Genomic DNA, 25,601 nt, shown 5'->3' on the forward strand with positions numbered 1-25,601 from the left:
CAAATCTCTATAATTTTATGCCTTTTTTACTGATTTAGTTTTCTCTTTAGCGGCTAAACTCGAACTTAATACTCACCTCAAAATTCGAATTTATTACCCACCTTAAAGGCCCAATGTTAGCCCCCAACTTCCCACAAATTCAACACAAACTATGCTGTTTGATACTATGCCCTGGCTCCCTATCTAGCGGGTCGGTTGTTTCCGTTATTTTCTATGTGTGATATGTGCTATGATGAGCGAGAGTAAGAGAGAGGCCTCTATGAATAAAAACAATAATACGGCAGTTTAGTTGAAGTACGGTCGGCACAGCATACACAGAGCTCAGCGCAGAGTGTATCAAAGAAAAAAAAGTTAGTTGTTTTCGTGTTTTCGTCTTTATTTAAAGCGCTGTAGCGTTTTATTGCTATTTTGTTTGTTGAATTAAAATTGGAAGAGAAAAAATAACATTAAAAAAAACACACAAATTATATTTTTTATATCTCGGCATGCAGTAGTGGTTGGTTGGTGTGCTACTCAATATTCACATTAAAAATTAGTGCTCGTTTTTATTCTTTTTCATAAAAAAAAAACAAAAATAATAGAATTAAAAATACCTACATAAACGTTGGTGTCGATACGGTTTGTTGTTTTGTTTTCTTAAAAAAAGTAAAGAACAATAACAAAAACGAGGAATAACAAAAATACACAATTTTGCTTATAAAATACGATCGAAATTCAATAAAACTTTAAATCCACAAAATTCAAAATATCTGTTGAATCAATGATCTATTTGAAATAATAAAATACAGAAATCTTAAAGCAGAAAACAAATATTTTATAAATTATTGGAATTGCTAGAGAAGGCTCTCTTTTACTGTATAAATAATCAATGTGTGTTTTGTTGTTGGCTCAGATTTACCAGTTTGTAGTTTGTTGTTTTTCAACTACACACACACACATAGAGAGGAGATAGTGTGGGGAGAGCCAAAGTAGGGAGTGCACTAAAAGAACCCCAAAATGTTATTGGGGTGTTGTTTTGTTCGTTTCATATATGTGTGGTACAGATTTGAATGGTTTCATAGTTAATGAATGTATATTAATCTACTGAATTTGAAAACAAAAATATTACTGAAAAAATGAGTCAAGTTACTTAAGAATAGTTTTTTTTATCCTATTATTATAAATGCGCATTGGAATGCATATGCTTCCCCTATGATTTCCCGCCCATTCTTTCGTATCCAATTTATTCATCAAGGCGGGTACTATATTCGGGGCTTTCCTCCCAAATTAAAAGTGCAAGCATATTTATAACGACCTTATAGCTTAACAGAAGAACCATCTGATATGTGCAAAGTCAATATTTATCGGAATATCATTTGGAATAATGAAGAAAGTACCTCTTAAGGGCAGTACTATGTTAGTTTTCTACAGTGAATCTCCATTGTTTTGGTACAGCAGTATTTTCTCATAAATTTGTGGTAACCAAACAGTGTTGCCAGGTGATTTTTGATTCTTCCCCCCAAATCTTAAGAAAAAAACCCCTAAATTGGTCTAAGCTTTTTTCAAAAACCCCCAAAAAATTTCAAAATATAAAAGTACAAAAAGTGGTCCCAAAATTACGTGAAAAAAATCCTGTAGTGATACACTTTAAAAATTAAATTTAACACAAATATATATCCTGAAAGAAGAGTTCTTTCCTGAGAAACAAAATTTTAGAAAAACTAAGTTTTCTTTTGATGCTATTTTTGCGTTTGAATAAATAAACAATAAAATTTGCTATTTAAGAAAATACTTTAAAACAAAAGAGATTTTTGTTTGTTTAAAATGTCATCCCTGAGGAAATTATTTTTTTTATGGATGTAATAATACAATATGTATATCAATTTAAAAAGCGGGCTTACTCTTAAAAAGCTTTCAGCTGCTAAGTTAAAATACGATTGTTTTTAATTTTGTCAAATATTAAAAATGCCCTTTCAACAGAAGAGTTTAAAAAAGATAACGAAAATAATGCTATTGGATACTTGTTTGTAGTTAGGATCTCATGCTAGAATTGTTCCGAATTTGCTTGAGAATTGCTCCACTTTATAAGGTCTGAAATAGTTTTTTACCCCCAAAAATCCCCCCATAAAAATTTTACTCCTAAAAATCCCCCTAAACGTGAAAAAACCCCTAAATTTTGGGGGGAAAACCCCTAACCTGGCAACACTGTAACCAAAGCAAATACAACTTTCTTCTACGATAGCAACACATGGAGATGGGACACAGTGGTATTTTTTTCTGTCCACTAGTGAACAAGTTTTCCAAGATAAAAACGTATCTGCCTTGTAAATGAATACTTAGCTAGGGATGTCAATCTAGACAGCCAGTCCTGGGAATAGGGATTGTGAATGACTCATGATTGTACAGATTAATGAAATATGACGGGAATTTGAAAGTATCCAAATTTCGTGGTAGCCATTTCCTTTATCAACATTTAACCTGACGATCTTCTATCTTCGGGATAAAACAACATAGCAGGGATGGAAAATACAATTTTTAAGAAAGTACAAAAAAGGTATTTTTTTGAGCAAAAAAGTAATTTTCATTAAATTTCAACGAAAATAAAATTGGAAGATTATTGCCAAGATCTCATTTAGACTGAATTTTAAAGGAAACAAATGTTTGTTTGTCAACACCTCAATTTAAAATATTTTGTTAGTTATATATCCCCTTACAAAGACTACCGTAGTATTGTAATCAAAGTTGCCACTGTTGGTAGAATTCTACTATTTGCTAGGTTGATACAATTCATTGTACTTCATAAATTTTCTATAGATAAATAAAAATAAATTTTTGACAAAATTTTCTATAGAAATAAAATTTTGACAAAATTTTCGAAAGAAATAAAATTTTGACAAAATTTTCGAAAGAAATACAATTTTGACAAAATTTTCGAAAGAAATAAAATTTTCTATAGAAATACAATTTTGACAAAATTTTCTATAGAAATAAAATTTCGACAAAATTAACTATAGAATGTAAATTTTGGCAAAATTTTCTGTAGAAATAAAATTTCGAAAATTTTTTTCTATAGAAATAAAATTTTGACAAAATTTTCGAAAGAAATAAAATTTTGACAAAGTTTTCTAAAGAAATAAAATTTTGACAAAATTTTCTATAGAAATAAAATTTCGACATTTTTTTTTTTTTTTTATGAAAATAAAATTTTGACAAAATTTTCTATAAAATTTTTTTACAGAAATAAAATTTGACAAAAATTGTCTATAGAAATAAAATTTCGACAAAATTAATTATAAATAAAATTTTGACAAAATTTTCTATGGAAATAAAATATTGACAAGATATTCTAAAGAATGTAAATTTTGACAAAATTTTCTATAGAAATAAAATTTCGACAAAATTTTCTATAGAAATAAAATTTCGACAAAATTAATTATAAAATGTAAATTTTGACAAAATTTTCTATAGAAATAAAATTTTGACAAAACTTTCTATAGAAATAAAATATTGACAAGATTTTCTAAAGAATGTAAATTTTGACAAAATTTTCTATAGAAATAAAATTTCGACAAAATTTTCTATAGAAATAAAATTTCGATAAAATTAACTATAGAATGTAAATTTTGACAAAATTTTCGAAAGAAATAAAATTTTGACAAAGTTTTCTAAAGAAATAAAATTTTGACAAAATTTTCTATAGAATGTAAATTTTGACAAAATTTTCTATAGAAATAAAATTTTGACAAAATTTTTTTTTGTTTGGTAGTTTTTTTTGGTAGAAATTTCTCCAAATTTTGGTAGATTATTTTTATATTTTTTTTTTTGGATTTGGATTGAAAACTTCTTTTGCTAATATCTCCTAAACTAAGAGTCCTAGAGAAAGAGAGCTCGTACAAATGATGTACCCAGGACAACAGAAAAAATCGTCTTATTGCATTGGGTGAAACCCAGGTACACTAACAGCTAAGGCAGTAAATAATAACTTTGCCGGTAAAATTTTTGTTGCTATGTTCTTTTATTTATTTATCTCAATATATTGCCACCAATTATATTGGTTACATATTGTACGCTTTTTCTCTATGTACATATATATGTATTTACCTTCTATTCGACCCCCCTAAATTGTTTTTGGGGATTTTAGGATAGAACGTCAACATAGCAACTCGCCTTGTCGCCGATTGTTAGCAATGTTTTCTAATTCTTTTTAGACATTTTATTCAAAAACAAAATTTTTCTTGTTTGTATTGTGCAAAAAAAAAAAAAACGAAAAAAAATATATATATTCTCATAATACCTATTATTATTGTTTTTTTATTATTCTGTTTGCCAAAATAAATGACAAGTCCAGACGGAAAAAACAAATTAGCACATTTTGATTAAGGTTTTGTTTTGCTTTCTTCGTTTTCGATGTCGAACCGCTGCGAACCGGAAAGTAAACAACATTGGGTGTGTTTTCTTTAGAAATGTATATATTTATTTACTTCAGGGCAGCGTTTTAATGTGGAATTTAAGGATTTTTAGATTGACAATAGACAAATTATTGTGAATGACTAGTACAAAAAATTATAATTGTAATCAAAGAAAATCAATATCCATATTTAAAATAATTTACTAACAGTTTGCCGAAGGAATTTGTAGTTTTAAATTTTACGTTAATGGGGGAAAATATTTCTTGAGGAATAAATGAGGTTTTGTTTAGCTTCCTTTGTTTTCGATATCGAGCCGCTGCAAGCAGGAAAGGAAAAAAAAACTCATGTGTGTTTTATTTAGAAAGTGGAAATTTACTAAATTAAAGACTTCTAGATTCACAATAGACAAACTATTGTGAATGACTAGTACAAAAAAAAATATTAAATGTAATCAATGAAAATGAAATATTTCTTGTGCAAAACCAAACATTAACATTATTTGTTTGGCTATTTACAAAAATATAAAAATGAAAATAGTATAAGAAATTTTACTTATTTATTTCTTGAGTTTTGTATAAAAATGTACTTGAATTTAGATACTATAGTCTTTTTTGTTGTATATAAAATTACTATATCTAAATATGTTTATGCAAAAATTTCTTGCAAGGAAAAAAACCCATCTAATATATTTTTCTATACAAAACAGATGACTTATAGCTGTTGATTAGAATTGGTCTACTCTTACAGACAAAAACAAAATATACAATAAAAAAATTAATGCAGGCATAAATAACATGAAAACCAATTAAAGAAAATGTTTTCACCTTCAAATGAAAAATTTAGTTTCAATAAAAGAACAACAAAAAACATTAATTTTAGTACATTAATTTTATACACCATATATACATTAAAAAGGTGAGAAATATCGATATATATATTCTAATTTATACTATTGTAGTTTTTTTTTGTAAGAGATGGTTTTCGTATCGATTGACGTTATTTGTATTAAGAGAAAAAAATATAAAGCTAAGTTTTTAATTTAGAAGAAATTCATATAAACTAAAGAAATAAAAATGTTTTTTAATTTGACATCAGATATTATTATGAAAAATATAGAAGATTAAAATAAAACAAATCTTAAGATTTTGTTTAAGATATTTGTAATATTAGCCTTGTTTTTTTTTTGTAGTTACTGGTATTCTATCCAGAACATCTCGCAAGTGTAAATCTCATCGGTATTGCCATATTGAATTATGATCAAGTGACGTTTCAACAACAGTTTATTGTGAATAACCCATACAAGATGGACAAAGACGTAATTAAGGGAATAGTTAGGTTTATTTACTACTAATGAACTTGTAAATTCAACAATTATTACTATTTGAGCATTTCGAAGTTTAAAATCGCGATAGTAGTTTATTGCGAATTCCCAATGCAATAATAGGGCTGTTTTCTTTTAGCACTGGATACCCTTAGCCGTGAAGGACTAAAAGAAAACAGAATACTCGTTTATCCAGGACATCTCCAAAAAAATATGCAACACTGTCATCAGGTGTTTAAAAACAATCACAGAAAAGAAGTGAAATCTTGCATTTTAATGTATGAAATGCTCCAATTAGTAATAAATATCTACTGCTGCAATTATTTATGACACTGTATCACTTTGAATTTCATGTTTTTCGATGAAATAGTCACAATAAATTGCTATTGTGAATCGACGAAGCGTCATTTTATCAAAATACAATCTGGCAACATCGGCGCGACTTGCACTGATGAAATGTTCTAGATAGAACACCAGTGCAACGATGTTCTGGATAGCCCATACAAATGTTGCATCCAGTGCTTAAAGAAAACAGCCCTAATATGCAATTAAAAGTAGTAGAATGGTATAGCATGTCTGTTTTTTAAAAACTGGATACACAATTTATGTAGGCTATCTACACTGAATGCCTTAAGCATTGAAGCTTCAAATCACAATAGTTGTTTATTGTGAATACCCAGTATAATATTTTGGGCATAGACCAAGAAATGTAAGACGTTTCATATCCATTCAAATTATTTTGTTTATTTTTCGTGCACAACCACCGCAAATGAATCAATTTCTTTTTGGAGAGTACAAATAAGTTGAAATTTATATATTTTTTAATTTGATTCGTTTTTTTTAATAATTTAACGAAGTATTGTTGAACATCATGCATGTTATGCTAAATAAATAATAATTAATTGGGCTTTTCACAAATACTTTTCTAATGAAGACTTTTGTGATTATGAAATGAATTTTTACTTTGAAGTTTTAAATCACGATAGTAGTTTATTGTGAATACTAGGGTCATAGACCAAGATATGTAAAGACCAGTGTTGCCTGGTTAGGGGTTTCCCCCCACATTTAGGGTTTTTTTCACGTTTAGGGGGATTTTTACGGGTAAAATTTATTTGGGGGTAAAAAATTATTTCAGACCTTATAAAGTGGAGCAATTCTCAAGCAAATTCGGAACAATTCTAGCATGAGTTATGAGAAAAAAGATGCGGAAAGTCAACAAGAAGATCCTAAATACAAGCAAATATCCAAAATACAAGCAAAAATCCATTATTTTCGTTATCCTTTTTAGACTCTTCTGTTGAAAGGGCATTTTTAATATTTGACAAAATTAAAAACAATCGTATTTTAACTTAGCAGCTGAAAGCTTTTTAATATTAAGCCCGCTTTTTAAATATGTATATCATATTGTATTACTACATCCATAAAAAAAAATAATTTCCTCAGGGACGAAATTTTAAACAAACGAAAATCTCTTTTGTTTTAAAGTATTTTCTTAAATAGCAAATTTTATTTTTTATTTACTTCAAACGAAAAAAAAATTTAGCATCAAAAGAAAACTTAGTTTTTCTAAAATTTCGTTTCTCAGGAAAGAACTCTTCTTTCAGGATATATATTTCTGTTAAATTTAATTTTTAAAGTGTATCACTACAGGATTTTTTCACGTAATTTAGGGACCACTTTTTGTAATTTTATACTCTGAAAAATGTTTGGGGGTTTTTAAAAAAAGCTTAGACCAATTTAGGGGTTTTTTTCTTAAGATTTGGGGGGAAGAATCAAAAATCACCTGGCAACACTGGTAAAGATGTCTTATACCCATTCACAATTGTTTTGTTTATTTTCCGTGCGCAATCAAGCTTTTCACAAATACTTTCCTAATGAAGACTTTTGTGATTATGAAACCTGAGCTCAAGCCCTTTCCAACGAACCTAGTCTCTATACTGCACGAGGTATAGTTTGGGCCCGTTGTAAAAATTTGTTGAAAACTTTGTTCTTAAATTTGCGCTTTTCACATATACTTTTCTAATGAAGACTTTTGTGATTATGACAACTGAGCTCATGCCCTTTCCAACGAACCTAGTCTCTATAATAAGTCAAATACTAACCCCCATATTCATAAAAGTTAACATAAACTTTAAACCTACTATTACCATACAAATTCCTTCGATAAACCTTCAGTAAATTATTATGAATATATGCATAAAACTCCAAATTCGAATTTGAAACCCAAAATTCGAATTTTAAAAATATTTTTGGTGCTGGTTTTTGTCTCGGCTAATTTTTTCCGACACACATACAGTCTGTCAAGAAAGTCTTTTGACATTGCCAACTATTTCAAATCCAAAAAAAAAATTGAAATATTAAATATTTTATTAAATTTTTAATTCTGTGTACGTATGTATACATTGCAAAATACATAATAAAATATTATTTTAAAATTTCATTATATTTAATTTTGGAACAAAACATAATTTTGATCCCATTGTCAAAACACTTTCTTGACAAACTGTATGCTTTACAACAAAAAATGGTTAAATTTGGGAAGAATAATTCTCGTATTTAAATTTCATAAGAAATTAACATAAAAGAACCAAATTGAATCATCTCACCCGGCCAGATCTCGCTAAAGACTATGGAAATGTGTAGTGGCCAACACTGAAACATATATGTATTGTCAGGCTTGCGAGATGGGTATCTGGCATTTTCTTTTCAGTAACTTAATGATGTCAATTCACTTAATCTTCCTGTCCAATAAGCTCGAATAAATATTGTTATAAAAAAGAATTTTGTTTGTCTAAATTTTCGTTCTGGAGGGAAAGTATTTTTTCTTTGGTTGCATAAAATCGTATCATTGGTGTTCATATGATTTTATTAATATGATACCTATAAAAAATAGGAAAATTTTTGGGTACTTTCCTTATGTTGATTAAAAGAAATTCTGATGTAATCCATGTTTTGTTTATGATGACATTGAACTTTTTAAGAATGGAAATATATTTCTTTTTGTAAAGACGATCATACACAACTTCCTTGTCCCATTGATGATAAGAGTAAATTTCGAATATTATTATGCTATGGAGTAAAAACGGAAATCTTCCATTCTGAAGTGCATTATAGAAAATGAAAAAAAAAACAATATTTTTTTTATCAATGCTTCTTTTTTATTTTCAGTTATTTTACTACAAAGCCTTTAAAACGATCCCAAAAAAATACAAGAAACTGAAGAAAAATAAATGTAAACACTTTCCATTTCAACAGTGTTTAAAACAATTAAAACGAGTATACTATATGTAACAAAAAAATATGTTTGGAGAAAATGCAAAAACAAAAATAAACAAGTGATAACAAAAATTTCCATAAAATTGTCGAGGTCATTAAAAAACCAAAAAAAAAAAAAAACAAAAAATCGCATTAAATGTTTGTGAATATAAAACTAATTTTCTTAAATAAACAAATAAATAAAACCGAACATAATAAAAACGTATAGTTTTCATGCCATGCAACAACGAAACAAAAAATGAAACAAATAAAAATTCAAATTTCTTATCGCCGTTAACGCTGCTGTTTTGGGTGACGAGAATAATCAGATGTGGAGTGTGTGTTTAGAACAACTATAACCTTTAAATTTGAATTTGGATACGTTGGTGTCGTCGTTTTTCTTAGCTTAATGTGGTGAGTGCGTGTTTGCAATAAAATTTATTTTAAGATTTTCACACAGCATGTTATGGTGATGAGAATCTTATTTAAATCGTGAATGACATAGACTTAGACCATGTGAGAAACAGATGATATAGAAAAAAGAAAACATTAAGGCTGTTTCCTTTTTTGCACTGGATGCAACATTTGTATGGGCTATCCGGAACATCGTAGCACTGGTATTCTATCCAGAACATATCATCTGTGCAAGCAGAGAGAATGAAAACACAAGAGACCGAAAATTTCTCTTCTACAAAAACAACAAATGTCAACCGTACAGAGAACCGCACAATGCCTGTAGCTTTGGTATTACCGACATTGCGGTCGAAGCGCTGTTTTGATAAGTTGTTTATAAAGGCATCGGCAGTCATAATTTCAAATTGTCTGCTAAAAAATTTAATATAATGAAAAGATTTATATAAAGGAACATTTGTTATTACAAAGTAGGTTCTAAATCCTATTTTCCTTACGTTTCGTAAAACCGACAGAGAATTGAACTGGGTGACGCCGACAAAAACTTCATGATATTAGAGAAATTTTCCTCATGACTGCCACCTAGTGATGCAGTTTCGCTTCACAGTTTCGTCCTCTTGTATTTTTATTCACTCTGGTGCAAGTCGCGTCAATGTTGCCAGATTGTATTTTGATAAAGTGACGCTTCTTCGATTCACAATAGCAATTTATCGAAAAACATGAAATTCAAAGTGGTACAGTGTCATAAATAATCGCAGCAGTAAATATTTATTGCTGAAAGCATTTCATACATTATAAATGCAAGATTTCACTTCTTTTCTGTGATTGTTTTTAAATAGCTGATGACAGTGTTGCATATTTTTGGAGATGTCCTGGATAAACGAGTACTCTGTTTTCTTTTAGTCCTTCACTCCTTAGTGTATGCAAATTTTTTATGCAAATTGACTGATTTATAGGTAATTCTCGTTGTCCAAAAAGAAATTGAGTCACTTGACTGCGCAATTGAGTGGAATGACTGCGCACTGCAAATAAACAAAACCATGGTGAATTATCGAAGTATGTCTCTATATTTTCTTGGTCTATGGGAGTTATCATAGACCAATTAATCAATTGTAGACGAAAAAGAGCCATCTAAGGTGTGCAGACAAACTACAGCGCTGTGAATTCACTTGAGATGTCTATACCTTCCTTGGTCGATGGAGTTATATGAAAACAGCTGTTAGTTACAATATGAATTTATTGTGAATTATATAAACCGTTATTGTAATTTGTATGTTTTGCAATAAATTGAATCAATTTAAAACTAAATCAACTAATGCATATTTTTACGTTTTCAAATTAGTAATTCAAACACTAATGTAGCTTACTCAGAAAACATTCGTTACCTATTGTAGGTAACCCGTCCTTTTTACCCCGGCTATTTTTAAATTAAAAAATGTAATTGTATAAAATAATTGTGAATTGATTTGAGACGTCTATACATTTCTTGGTCTATGGTTAAAGCCTATCGGAGCTAAATGAAAATAGCCATTGGTTATAATAGCATAGACCAATAAATATATAGATGTCTGAAGTCCATTCACAATGATTTAGTTTATTTGCAAATTATTGCTAAAGAACGGAATTTACAGTAGATATCAGTCAATTTGCAATAAAAAGGTGTAGATGCAATGTAGATTCTTTTACAAAATTGGGTCATTTATCAAAAGTACAAAGGAAAGAAACAAAATGAAAGACAATTTGAAAATCCCTCATTTGCAGACGAAAAAGTGTCATCTACGGTGTGCAGGCAACTTACACCGTTGTGAATGGACTTGAGACGTCTATATCTTTCTGAGCTTATGATAATTTTCTTTTTCGTCTGTAAATGAGTGATTTTTTTATTTTGTCCTTAATTTGTTTTCTTTCCGTTGTTTATACTGTAAAAGCATATAAAATTCTGTACATCCACATCTTTTTTTATGCAAATTGACTGATTAGTACGGTGATTCTCGTTTTCCAAAAAGAAATAGAGTCACTTGACTGCGAAATAGTGTGCGATGACTGCGCAAATAAACAAAATCATTGTGAATGGACATGAGACGTGTATACGTTTTCTTGTACTATGATCATAGACCAAAGAAGGTATAGACATCTTAAGTGAATTCACAGTGCTGTAGTTTGTCCGCACACCGTAGATGGCTCTTTTTCGTGTGCAAATGAGTGATTTTTTAATTTGGCTTTAATTTGTTTTCTTTCCTTTGTTCTCTTGATGAAACACCTAATATTATAAAAGCATATAAAATTCTATACATCCACACCTTTTTTGTAATGAAAATTGACTGATTCGTACGGTAATTCTCGTTGTCCAAAAAGAAATTGAGTCACTTGACTGCGCAATTGAGTGGAATGACTGCGCACGGCAAATAAACAAAATCATTGTGAATTATCAAACGATGTCTTTATATTTTCTTGGTCTATGCTATGATAATATCATTTTATTGTGAATTATGTTATATAAATAATTTATAGTTTTTGCGATATTTGAATTAATTTAAAAACTGAATCAACTAATGCATATTTTAATTTTTTTTAATTATTAATTAAAACCGTTCTATTTCTAAATTCTAAAAAATGTATTGTATAATTTTCATCTGTTACATATCCATTTTTTTTATTATTATTATCAAATTTACGGCTATATTCACTACTATGAAGATGAATGTTTGTAAATATATATTATCATATATGCATGTATTTTCCACCATCCTAAGCATATCAAATTCTTAGCGTGACCTTGGCTAACATTTAATGGATTTAATGTTTATTTGGTTTAGAATTGCATTATCCGAGCTCTAGCTCAATTGTTGTTCTCAAACGATGTCGGCCGGGTATCGAAAACCACAGTCTCAGTATTTGAATTGCTTGTTGTCAAGTAAATAATGTTAACAGCTGCAATATAATACCAAAAAAAAAAATTTATAATAATAACAATAATAAATGAATATGTAAATCAATTTATTTACGTACATATGTATGCATACATATGTATATAAGTGAATAGCCGTAGTCGTCATGTATGTCATCATCAAAGCATATTGAGTTCTCAATTAAAGGTAGAAATCTCGGTAGCGTATAATAGGATGAGACGATATTTTCATGCGATGGTCAGTTCTTATTAAATTGAAATAGATGTACGTGGAAATGCAATTGAAAGAGATGATAGATGCATTGATTTTTTCCTCCAAGAGTACAACGGGCCCCTAATGCGCCATTCATATTATCAGTACACACAAAAATTTTTTTTTGTCTTCAATCACGAAATTAATTGATCCAATTAATTTTTAATTGAAATGTCTTCAATCACAGAAATGATAGTATCATTTAAAAAATTAAAAATTTAATTGGAAAATTTTTCGTAAAATTTTTTTCCTGTGTACTGTCTAACTCTTCGAGACATATTCCAAATATTGATCACTCTATAAGTTATGTTCGACAGAATAATCGATACTGCTGCTTGTTAATGTGATCGATACGATTTTGGCGAAAACTATCGATTATTTAGTTTAGTTTTTAGTCGCCAACAATTCGTAGCGATTGGTCATTGGTTGCTAGTAACCCAGTGACTGAAAAAAATATGTAAATATGAAAATAACTCTTGTTCTCTTTTTTTAGAGTGATATTGCATGGAATAAATGGTTACCGGAATATGTATCGGTAATTTCAGGATTATTCGTGTTCGTGTTCCGACATTAGGAATCGCAAACCTTTTTTGGGCCATATTTAACATATAAACTTGACATTATAGTTCTCTTTACTCTAACTCTAACAAAATTTGATCCACATCGGTTCATAATAGCCCACATATAAACCGATCCCCAGATTTGACCACCGAAGCCTCTCGGAAGGGCAAATTTCCTCCGATCCGGTTGAAATTTTGCAAAAATTGAAAAATATTGATCCATAAATATATAGCCCCCTAATAAACCGATCCCCAGATTTGCCTTACCGACATTCCTGGAAGAGCAAATCTCATCCGATCCGGTTGAAATTTGGTACATGATGTTAGTATATGCCCCCTAACATCCTACCAAATTTTATCCATATCGGTCCATAATTATATATAGCCCCTATATAAACCGATCCCCAGATTAGACTATCAGAGCTTCTTGGAAGAGAAAATTTCATCCGATCCGTTTGACATTTGGTATGTAATATTAGTATATGCCCTCTAATAACCACAAAAATGTGTCCATATCGGTCAATAATTGTATGGACCACATAAATTTAACCACCGAAGACAAATTTCATATGATCCGGTTGAAATTTAGATCTCTAATAGCCGTAGCCATTCATAATTATTTATAGCATGTTCGTCTGGCCGTCTGTCTATCTGTTATAACATAGACCAAAAAAATATAAAGACATCGTTTGATAATTCACAATGATTTTGATATTTGGCGTGAGCAGTTATTCCACCATAGACCAAGAAAATATCTGTTATAACATAGACCAAAAATATATAAGGACATCGTTTGATAATTCACAATGATTTTGATATTTGGCGTGAACAGTCATTCCACCATAGACCAAGAAAATATAGAGACATACCTTGATAATTCACCATGGTTTTGTTTATTTGCAGTGCGCAGTCATCCCACTCAATTGCGCAGTCAAGTGACTCAATTTCTTTTTGGAAAACGAGAATAACCGTATAAATTAGTCAATTTGCATTACAAAAAAGGTGTGGATGAATAGTATTTTATAAACTTTCACAATATTTGGTATTTCAACGAGAGAACAATGGAAAGAAAACAAATTAAAGCAGACAAACTACAGCGCTGTGAATTCACTTGAGATGTCTATACATTCCTTGGTCTATGATTCCACTCAATTCACAGACCAATTAAAATAGAGACATACCTTGATAATTCACAATGATTTTTTTTTGTGCAGGCATTCCACTCAATTGCGCAGTCAAGTGACTCAATTTCTTTTTGGAAAACGAGAATTACCGTACAAATCAGTCAATTTGCATTACAAAAAAGGTGTGGATGTATAGAATTTTACGGTGTGCAGACAAACTACAGCACTGTGAATTCACTTAAGATGTCTATACTTTCCTTGGTCTATGGTTGTAATCACGTTCCAGTCATCAATAATGGCGCAATCGTCTTGAAATTTGGCACAGATTCGTCTTTTGTTTGCACGCAGGCCAAATTCGATGATGGTCCTGGTTTTTTATATAGCTTCCATATAAACCGATCCCCCGATTTGGGGTCTTGGGCTTCTAGTTTTTATTCGATTTGCCTAAAATTGGAAATCTAGAAATAAAAATCGGGAAGTATTTTGGGTCCATAAAAAGGTATGCCGAATATGGTGTGTATCGGCCCAAGGTTTAGTATAGCCTCCATATAGCCCTATCTTCCGATTTGACTTCTTGGGCGTCTAAACATCCGAACTTTTATCCGATCTGCCTGAAATTCAAAATCGAGAGGTATTTTGGGTTCATAAATAAGTGTGCCGAATATGGTGTGTATCGGTCCAAGGTTTAGTATAGCCTCCATATAAACTGATCTATCGATTTAACTTCTTGAACGTCTAAACATCCGAACTTTTATCCGATCTGCCTGAAATTTAAAATCGAGAAGTATTTTATAAGTGTGCCGAATATGGTGTATATAGCCCGATCTACTTGTCATTCTAGACACCGCAATTTTTATCTGACTTACTTGAAATTCAAAATCTGGAGATATATAGGATCTACGCAAAAGTACGCCAAATATAGTGTGTATCGGTTCATGTTTTACCTTATATACCGATTTGTAGATTTGACCTCTTAAGTATGCAGACTTCTCAATTTTTATGCGATTTGCCGGAAATTCAAAATTTAGAGATATTTTCGTTCCGTAAGTGGGTGTAGCGAATATGGTGTGGATCGGTCCATGGTTTGCTATAGCTCCCAGGTGTTAAGTCTCCCGATTTCCATGTTTGCTTGGCAGAGTATCTGTCATAAAATCCACCTGAAATTCTATATATGTATTTTCAAGTAACCTGACGAAGAGTTTTCTAAGGATTTTTTGACTCATGGTAGTGGATATTTAAGATTCGGCCCGGCCGAACTTAAGTCCGTATATACTTGTTAGATCTAATATACACTCCATATGTACACCCTCACAAAAAATCGCTTCTGTAACATATACTCCCAAACATATTTTGCTTCAAGCATATACATTTTTGGGTATTGCCCAAACATTTATATGTTTGATCTCTTCCAATATATAATATGTTTGAAAGCATATTGGTCTAAACAATATATGTTTGGGTAGTCTAAGTTCCAAACATTTTGTATTTTTGCATCCAAATTCAATAATGTTGTCTTCCAAAAAACAATATGTTATTATGTGAACATATAATATGTTTGGAAGCATTTTGCACCCAAAAATATTATATGCTTAAAAAAAAATTCTCCCAAACAATATTGTGCTCAAAATTTTATTTATTTATATATTTACAATCATAATGAATTATGAAAATAAACAGGTAATATAGGTGCTAACAACATAGGTTTTCGACCTGAATTCTCAAAATTTTGTTTCTGCCTAATTGTATATTCCCTCGCATCTTTCTCACTTCCACGAGATTTTTTAGTTCTTAGCACCTTTTTCTGTAATACAAACATTGTAGAAGAAATTATTAAATTTTATGATTTTTTTATTTTAATTTTACCTTTTGCCGGACGGGGATTCGAACAGCGGACCACACAGTTTGTAAGGATCAAAGAAGTAGCTGATCAATTGCCCAAGGGAAAATAAAATGTTAATTTTGTAATAACAAGCAACAACCACCAACTTAATTCAATATCGCTCCCTGTTAAATAGCGCTCCAAGCTACTAAACACATATATGATTATAGGCTATTTCTAAATTAATATATGTTTGCATCCAAGCATATTATATTTACATTTTATGTCCCAAACATAATATGTTCTAACATATTAACATATATGTCCCAAACATGTTATGCTAGTTTATGAACATTATATGCTTGCACTCAAAAATATTGTGTTTAAAAATTTGTGTTCCAAACATATAATGTTTATAGGCAAACATACGAAAAACAGTCTTTTTCATCCGTGTACTAACATACAATTTCCCTACGGGAAATTGGTGCAAATTGCCACTGACGGATCTATCACAGGTCTGGTACCGACGATCCAGTTCGTCGCAGTTTTTAAATAGTGATAATTTAATAATTTCCATACTCGCTTGATATAAAAATCTTATTGGATCTACACATTTAGTGAAGAAGAATTACCGGAATAACCTATTCAACATTTCCTGGCGCGATTCGGATAACCAAACTGAAACAGATTTCTAAGAGTTTGTCCGAGATTGGTTCATGAGGATCTGTCTATGGAGTGCTACTACTAAAATGCCCCAGGACGTGTCCTAAGGAATGAGTCCAAGGCGTGTCCTAAAGTGTAAATTTACCCCGTCAATGACAAACCCATGTTAAAGTGACCGGTCCCTTCTATACGTCTTGACCAGAAGTAGGACTGGTACCGGTCCTGTGGTTGATCCATTTCCCGTAGGGTTAGTAGACAATTTTAAGGAGGTTTAATATCCCAGCCAAACAAAGCGCCGCTAAAAAAGTATTGAAAATGTTCTTTTTGGATCCGGAAGTGGTGCAAAATTGGCGCAGAAGCGATGATTTTAACATTAGCTTGTCATAGGACGGATGTCCACCATTTCATAACCAAACTGAAACAGATTTCTAAGAGTTTGTCCGAGATTGGTTCATGAGGACCTGTCTATGGAGTGCTACTACTAAAATGCCCCATGACGTGTCCTTAGGAACAAGTCCAAGGCATGTCCTAAAGTGTAAATTTACCCCGCCAATGACAAACCCATGTTAAAGTGACCGGTCCCTTCTATACGTCTTGACCAGAAGTAGGACTGGTACCGGTCCTGTGGTTGATCCATTTCCCGTAGGGTTAGTAGACAATTTTAAGGAGGTTTAATATCCCAGCCAAACAAAGCGCCGCTAAAAAAGTATTGAAAATGTTCTTTTTGGATCCGGAAGTGGTGCAAAATTGGCGCAGAAGCGATGATTTTAACATGAGCTTGTCATAGGACGGATGTCCACCATTTCATAACCAAACTGAAACAGATTTCTAAGAGTTTGTCCGAGACTGGTTCATGAGGACCTGTCTATTGAGTGCTACTACTAAAATGCCCCAGGACGTGTCCTTAGGAACGAGTCCAAGGCATGTCCTAAAGTGTAAATTTACCCCGTCAATGACAAACCTATGTTAAAGTGACCGGTCCCTTCCATACGTCTTGACCAGAAGTAGGACTGGTCCATGCACACCAGGGACTAGTCCTGTACCGGTCCTGTGGTTGTTCCATTTCCCGTAGGGTTAGTGGACAATTTTAAGGAGGTTCAATATCCCAGCAAACAAAGCGTCGCCAAAAAAGTAGTGAAAATGTTCTTTTTGGATCCGGAAGTGGCGCAAAATTGGCGCAGAAGCGATGATTTTAACATGAGCTTGTCATAGGACGGATGTCCACCATTTCAACAGCCGTTGCACTGAATTTGCATCACTTCTTAAGGTGTGATGCAAATCCAATGATTTGGATGTGAATAAAGAAATTTTGTGATATTTTGAGGAATAAATAATTTTTAAAATTTTTAATGATTTTTAATGCATTATAACGCTTGTCTGGAACGTTTGACATCAAATATTTTCAAAAATTCGCATTTTTTCTAGAAAGGATTTAGCATTTTTTTGGCAAAATTTAAATAATTTGCACTATTTTATTAATTTTTAATCTGTTTTTAACCCATTTGAAACAATAACATTTTAAATTTCCCATTAAAAATATGAAAAAAGCGAGTTATAAAAATTGGCTCAAATGAACTTCCTGTGCAGTTAAAACAAAGAACATCTTTGGGAGGACATTGTTGGAAGTGCTTTTAAAGTTGTGCCTTAAGAAGAACTTCCAAATTTTTTTGCTGGGATACCTTGCCATCCGTTACTGTTACCACAATCCCAGTAGAATTACTTGTATTGTGGGAGAGTACATAAAATTGGGCCTAACCGAATTGTATACTTACCTATACAATTCCTGTTTTTCCTCAGGTAGTGTTCGGAAACTTATCATGCCAAATATTTACTTCACTTTTATCAACGACATAAATTTTATCAATTTTTCAAAGTAAAAACATTGCTTCTCTAATTTTTTTTTTAATTTATAAACAAATTTTCGACCATGTGTCAAATTTATATATGTGCATAGGTCTTTTAGAGGTTAGGGCTAAATAAATTCGTTGAAATTTAATTCTTGTAATGCTATCTGTGGGTAAAGTTAACTGATCTGTTATTTAACCCATATTTGAAGTTTAGAGGTTCAACAATAGCAGATAACAAGATTTTTTTTTTTTAATATTCGACTAAACCGTATTCCCTCACATACACTATCGACAAATTTTCCTAACTCTATTTACAACAACAACAATAACAATTCTTTATAGGTGAAATCAATCATCTATACAATTAATGTTGAAGTGCTATCACATTACCGTTGATTGATTGGTGCAAATAGATCATTGAATTCGAATGCACTTATCTGCACATATGTTTTCTACTTCAGCAAGCAAACAAAAACAAAAAAACAACAACAATTCGAAAATACAGATAAGAGAAATAGTAATCAATAACTGAAAGCTATCAAACAGTTTCTTCAACCTCAAATGCATAGAAAATTGGGCAAAATACATATTTGTGAGAGAGAGGAGAAAAGCGATAGAGCAAGAGAACAAAAAAAAAACAACAGCAACAGCATGAATAACTAACAGCTATAATAACTAAACAAAAAGCTTATGGAAACCTTAATGAACAGAAAAGCAAAACAAAACAAAACTCAACTAGAAATCAACCAACTGAAAATGAGGTGATTGAACTTGTTGAACCTTAAAACAACAATATGTTGCTGCTGCTGCATACAATGTATTCCTCCTCTTTGGGTTTATTCAAGCAATCTACACGTACTACATACGTTCGGTACGTACGTACGTACATACATACATACGTACATATGGCATTAGAGCATGCAATCGGTATTGCAGTTTCTATTGGTTTTTGGTGTTGTTGGAGTACTCGAGTTGCAGTTGCATGCCAACAGGCAAGTGCGTTTTGCGAGAGGCTCGGAACGGTGACGTTGATTGCTTGGCAATAATAAAAACTACTTGGAGACACATTGGGTTGAGTTAATCCCAAAAGCGTTTTTCGTAGAAGCGTAAATATTTACGTTGTGTATACCAAAGCAAAGATATTAAAGTTGAGGAAGATGGGAAATTGGCTTGCGTCATACCAAATGTTGCATTTACCATGTTAGTTCCATACATGTTTGTAATTTTTTCATTTTTTTTCGTTTTTATTGTTTAAATGAAAAACTTAATTTTCTTAATGAAACAATGTTAAATTTTAGGCAATAACAAAAAAATTACATTTTCCCCTTTATGGAAATTTATTTCGTGCACTTAATTTATTATACCCTGCTCCACACTGTGGAACAGGGTATTATAAGTTTTTTATTTGCATTTTAATGCTATGTCAATACTTGTCGTATACGCTTTTGGTTCGAGTATGAAACTAACACGGTAAATGGTTTGATCTCCTCAGTAGCCAATTTCCTATCTTCCTAAAGTCTATTGTCTTTGTACCAAAGATAATTGAGTAAGCATTGTGCTCTTATAAAGAGAAAACAAATGTCAAGGTGTAGAGGGCTATGATGAAAAAATTGTTTTATTTGTCAATTTTTTTCCAAAGCAGCTCTGCCCAGGTAATAAATTCAAAACGGCAATATTCACATAAAACCATAATGAATATTCGCTTTAAAATACACATACGTTTTATTTTAATTTTCTACCATCGTTTTGGTATTGCTTTTGTGGGTTTTTCTTCAGAAATTTATGAAAAACACAAATGTTATGATATTTTCCGATGCAAACGGCAGTACATTTGAAAGACACGTCGACGCAAACTTTATGCTATTTTGTTGGCAGAGTCCTCTGGTGCTTCAGTTTTGCTATGACAAGACTGCATCTTCTTCTCAATTATCTTTGGTGTATACCAGAGAGTATTAAGATAACAAGAGAACGAAACTGTCAAGCAAAACTGCGTCAGTAGGTATTGCCAACATTTTTCTGACTCATTTCCCCAAACTGGGACGCTTTCGTCCCCGAAAATCCCCAAGTTAAATTAAAGTTCCCCACAAAAAACCCCAATACATTTTTGATAAGTTTTTGTGGAAAAACAAATTAAGAAATATGCTCTGCGGTTAAAAAAAATCAGTAATAATTTAATGTCAAATAATCTTGCGTGCTGTAATCACAGTTGCAAATTTTGATAAAATTTTCTATAAAAATAAAATTTTGACAAAATTTTCTATAGAAAAAATATTTTGACAAAATTTTCTATAGGAAAAACGTTTTGACAAATTTTTCTATAGAAATAAAATTTTGCCAAATTTTCTAAACAAATAGCATTTTGACCAAATTTTCTATAGAAATACATTTTTTACAAAATGTTGTCAATAAAATTTTGACAAAATTTTGTATACAAATAAAATGTTGACAAAATTTTCTATAGAAATAAAATTTTTCTGTTGAAAATATTCTTTATAATGAGTTGAAAGTTGAAAATATTCCTTATTATGATCCCAAAACTATTGAAACTACTAAACAATATTAAAAGCGAACTGTTCGAAAATTTTTTCCTATGACTTGGGACGTCTTTGTTTGCCAAAATATCATATTAGGGCTGTTTTCTTTTAGCACTGGATGCAAAATTTTTTATCGGCTATCCAGAACATCGTTGCACTGGTATTCTATCCAGAGCATCTCATTAGTGCAAATCGCGCCGGTGTTGCCAAATTGTATTTTGATAAAGTGACGCTTCTTCCATTCACAATAGCAATTTGTTGTGACTAATTTATCGAAAAACATGAAATTCAAAGTGGTAAAGTGTCATAAATAATCGCAGCAGTAACTATTTGAGTATTTCATACATTAAAAATGCAAGATGATTGTTTTCAAACAGCTGATGACCGTGTTGCATATTTTTGGTGATATCCTGTATAAACGAGTACTCTGTTTTCTTTTAGCCCTTCACGGCTTAGGGTATCCAGTGCAAAAAGAAAACAGCCCTATTTAATTGAAAATATTTGACCTTTAAAGGTAACGATTTTTTAATTGCATTTATCATATACCATTTTTACTATTGTTTTCTTTCCCGGTACATTTAACCAAACATTTTTAGGACATTTGTCATATTTCTCATATACTTATTTCACTAAGAGTAAGGCTATGGTCACACTAGGCAAATATTTGACCAAATTGAGTGTCAAACATTTTTCCAGAACCATTTTCCAAATATGTCGGGATACGGTTTTTGGAAAATAATCCTACAACGATGTTAGATATCCAATATGAGCTAAAAATGTTTGTTGGTTTGGCTGTGGCGAAAGATTCTTTTTGATTTCTATAAAATATTTGCCCAGTGTGACCATAGCATATGTTAAAGGTCCACAACTATTGTGATTAGTGGGGAAGTATCTTATAACATTAAAAAAAAATTATAGTTATATAAAATTACATATCGAATGTAATGTAAAAAAGAAATATGCTCTGCGGCTAAAAAATCAGTAATAATTTAATGTCAAATTATCTTGCGTGCTGTAATCACGGTTGCAAATTTTGATAAAATTTTCTATAAAGAGAAAATTTTCTATAAATGACAAAATTGTCTATGTTCTATATGTTTTTCTCAGCCTAATGTGCATAAACAAATGGACAAAAAATAATATGCTATGTTCATACACATGCAAAAATACATATGTACGAAATGTGACGACAACAAAAGGCAACGATGATGCAAAAAAAAAATGTGTTGTTGCTATGCACTTTTTTGTACTAATTTTCTCTGTGACTTTTTTTATTGAATTGTATTGTATGTGCAATAAAAATACTATATGATACAACAATAACAATAGGGGCTACAAATTATAACTGATGACCTTTCTGTTATGAGAAGAATCATTTTTCACACTCTTGTGGTTTTCTAAATTGTAAACCAGGGGCGTGCATAAATTAAAAAAATATTTGGCCTTTTTCAAGATCAAGAAAATCCATATACTTGTAATTAGTTGAGAAAATTATAAAAATAATAAAATTAGTATTGGTGAATTGAAGTTGGTGTATTCATCAACCAAGAAATATATAGACGTCTCAAGTCCATTCACAGCGCTGTAGTTTGTCTGCACACCGTAGATGGCAATTTTTTCGTCTGTAAATGAATTAAAACTTTGATAAATTTTCTTTTTTTTCATTTTTCTATAGAAATAAAATTTTGACAAAATTTTCTATAGAAATGAAATTTTGACAAAATGTTCCATAGAAATAATATTTTGACAAAATTTTCTATAGAAATAAAATTTTGACAAAATTTTCTATAGAAATAAAATTTTGACAAAATTTTCTATAGAAATAAAATTTTGACAAAATTTTCTATAAAAAAAATAAAATTTTGACAACATTTTTTATAGAAATGAAATTTTGACAAAATTGTCTATAGAAATAAAATTTTGATAAAATTTTCAGTAGAAATAAAATGTTGACAAAATTTTCTGTAGAAATAAAATTTTGACAAAATTTTTTATATAAATAAAATTTTGACATTTTCTATAAAAATAAAATTTTGACAAAATTTTCTATAAAATTTAAATTTTGACAAAATTTTTTATAGAAATAAAATTTTGACAAAATTTTCTATAGAAATAAAATTTTGACAAAATTTTCTATAGAAATAAAATTTTGACAAAATTTTCTATAGAAATAAAATTTTGACAAAATTTTCTATAGAAATAAAATTTTGACAAAATTTTCTATAGAAATAAAATTTTGACAAAATTTTCTATAGAAATAAAATTTGGCAAGATTTTCTATAGAAATAAAGTTTTTACAAAATTTTCTATAGAAATAAAATTTTGACAAAATTTTCTATAGAAATAAAATTTTGACAAAATTTTTTATAGAAATAAAATTTTGACATTTTCTATAAAAATAAAATTTTGACAAAATTTTCTATAAAAATAAAATTTTGACAAAATTTTTTATAGAAATACAATTTTGACAAAATTTTCTATAGAAATAAAATTTTGACAACATTTTCTATAGAAATAAAATTTTGACAAAATTTTTTATAGAAATAAAATTTTGACAAAATTTTCTATAGAAATAAAATTTTGACAAAATTTTCTATAGAAATAAAATTTGGCAAGATTGTCTATAGAAATAAAGTTTTTACAAAATTTTCTATAGAAATAAAATTTTGACAAAATTTTCTATAGAAATAAAATTTTGACAAAATTTTCTATAGAAATAAAATTTTGACAAAATTTTCTATACAACTAAAATTTTGACAAAATTTTCTATAGAAATAAAATTTTGACAAAATTTTCTATAGAAATAAAGTTTTGACAAAATTTTCTATAGAAATAAAATTTTGACAAAATTTTCTATAGAAATAAAATTTTGACAAAATTTTCTATAGAAATAAAATTTTGACAAAATTTTCTATAAAAATAAAATTTTGACAAAATTTTCTATAGAAATAAAATTTGGACAAAATTTTTTTATAGAAATAAAATTTTGACAACATTTTCTACAGTAATAAAATTTTGACAAAATTTTCTGTAGAAATAAAATTTTGACAAAATTTTCTATAGAAATAAAATCTTGAAAAAAATTTCTATAGAAATAAAATTTTGACAAAATTTTCTATAGAAATAAAATTTTGACAACATTTGTTATAAAAATAAAATTTTGACAAAATTTATTATAGAAATAAAATTTTGACAACATTTTCTGTAGAAATAAAATTTTGACTAAATTTTCCGCAGATATAAAATTTTGACAAAATTTTCTATAGAAATAAAATTTTGACAAAATTCTCTATAGAAATAAGATTTTGACAAAATTTTCTATAAAAATAAAATTTTGACAAAATTTTCTATAAAAATAAAATTTTGACAAAATTTTCTATAGAAATAAATTTTCTATAGAAATAAAATTTTGACAAAATTTTCTATAAAAATAAAATTTTGACAAAATTTTCTGTAGAAATAAAATTTTGAAAAAATTTTGTATAGAAATAAAATTTTGACAACATTTTCTATAGAAATAAAATTTTGACAAAATTTTTTATAGAAAAAAAGAAATAAAATTTTGACAAAATTTTCTATAGAAATAAAATGTTGACAAAATTTTCTATAGAAATAAATTTTCTATAGAAATAAAATGTTGACAACATTTTCTAAAGAAATAAATTTTTTATAGAAATAAAATTTTGACAAAATTTTCTGTAGAAATAAAATTTTGACAGAATTTTCTGTAGAAATAAAATTTTGACAAAATTTTCTATAGAAATAACATTTTGAGAAAATTTTCTGTAGAAATAAAATTTTTTATAGAAATAAAATTTTGACAAAATTTTTTATAAAAATAAAAAGATCGAGAAAATCCATATACTTGTAATTAGTTGTGAAAATTATAAAAATAATAAAATTAGTATTGGTGAATTGAAGTTGGAGTATTCATAGACCAAGAAATATATAGACGTCTCAAGTCCATTCACAGCGCTGTAGTTTGTCTGCACACCGTAGATGGCACTTTTTCGTCTGCAAATGAAATAAAACTTTGATAAATTTTCTTTTTTTTTCATTTTTCTATAGAAATACAATTTTGGCAAAATTTTCTATAGAAATAAAATTTGGCAACATTTTCTATAGAAATAAAATTTTGACAACATTTTCTATAGAAATAAAATTTTGACAACATTTTCTATAGAAATAAAATTTTGACAAAATTTTCTATAAAAATAAAATTTTAACAAAATTTTCTATAGAAATAAAATTTTAACAAAATTTTCTATATAGAAAGAAAGTATTGACCAAATTTTTGACAAAGTTTTCCAACAGGAAACATTTTGACAAAATTTTCTGAAGAAATAAATTTTTGCAAAATATTGTTTTGTTGTGGTAGTTTTCGGTAAGATTTTCTCCAAATGTTAGTAGATTATTTTTGCCTCAAGCTTCGGCCGTGACTGTAATGGTTCGCATTATTTTAGTAATGGTTCACATTATTTTAGTTTGTTAAAGATTTTCTCAAAATAATAAAATATT

The 25,601-nt window shown here is 29.4% G+C and overlaps 1 protein-coding gene across 3 annotated transcripts in view; it reads left to right on the forward strand.

The window, feature by feature from the left end:
* Window positions 1-287: 287 nt before the first annotated feature.
* Window positions 288-25,601, forward strand: part of Sesn (Sestrin) — a 191,514-nt gene continuing 166,200 nt past the window's right edge. The window contains exons 1-2 of one of the 3 annotated variants that reach the window (XM_075312482.1): window positions 288-350; window positions 8,878-9,378. The gene's annotated coding sequence lies outside the window, so the exon portion shown is untranslated. Of the gene's footprint in view, window positions 619-8,877; window positions 9,379-25,601 lie in introns of all 3 variants that reach the window. The other 2 variants (XM_075312483.1, XM_075312484.1) reach the window with 2 other exon arrangements.

This window comes from Haematobia irritans, chromosome 5 (assembly GCF_050003625.1).
Source record: "Haematobia irritans isolate KBUSLIRL chromosome 5, ASM5000362v1, whole genome shotgun sequence".
Classification (NCBI taxonomy): domain Eukaryota; kingdom Metazoa; phylum Arthropoda; class Insecta; order Diptera; family Muscidae; genus Haematobia; species Haematobia irritans.